Source organism: Octopus bimaculoides, chromosome 7 (genome assembly GCF_001194135.2).
Source record: "Octopus bimaculoides isolate UCB-OBI-ISO-001 chromosome 7, ASM119413v2, whole genome shotgun sequence".
Classification (NCBI taxonomy): Eukaryota; Metazoa; Mollusca; class Cephalopoda; order Octopoda; family Octopodidae; genus Octopus; species Octopus bimaculoides.
In genome coordinates, this window is record NC_068987.1 from 18,487,813 (window position 1) to 18,488,825 (window position 1,013).

The following is a 1,013-nucleotide window of genomic DNA, read 5'->3' on the forward strand; positions in this document are numbered from 1 at the left end:
TGTGTGTGTGTGTGTGTGTGTGTTTGTTCCCCAACATCGCTTGACAACTGATACTGGTGTGTTTACGTCCCCGTAACGTAGTTCTCGGGGATATTCAGCGTGACACAGTTTGACAAGGCTGGCCCCTTTGAATTACAGGCACAACAGAAACAGGAAGTAAGAGTGAGAGAAAGTTGTGGTGAAAGAGTACAGCAGGGTTCACCACCATCCCCTGCTGGATCCTCGTGGAGCTTTAGGTGTTTTCGCTCAATAAACACTCACAACGCCCGGTCTAGGAATCGAAACCGCGATCCTATGACCGCGAGTCCGCTGCCCTAACCACTGGGCCATTGCGCCTCCACACAGAATATTATATGTAGTGTAAATTCTACATTAAAGTACATTATTGGGCATTACTTACTGTGACTTGAGTGTTACCCATCACGTACTGGGTAACTTTGAAGTTATGCTTTTGCCGCCATGGGTAATATCAGGAAATGCGGTATACATAATAATTATAAATTAACTTTCATCAAATTTCTTCGTGCTTATACAAAATGGTGTAATGGATACTAATTTTTCAAAATAATAATAAAAAAATTTATTACCTAAAAATAAAACAAATTTCACATTTGTATAACTCCCCTCCCACATAACTACTCTGTCATTAATCGTCTCCTCCTCCTCTCTGCCTCTATGACTTTCTCTCTCTCTCTTTCGCTTTCTTTCAATGTGTGTAAGTGTGTGTATAGCGTTCGTTTACTCATTGCCTCCCACCAAGCCTAGTAGGGGCATCCAACCTGCACCTCTTACGTTAACTCTCTGTATCGCTTTATTACTCTTCTTGACTGGAGAAATTAACCAACCAGCCAGCATTTATATCGACTATTATTATTATACAGAGAATTAGGGCGGCGAGCTGGCAGAATCGTTAGCACACCGGGCAAAACTCTTAGTGGCATTTCGTTTATCTCTATGTTCTGAGTTCAGATTCCGCCGACGCCGCCTTTCGGGGTCGATAAAATAAGTACCAG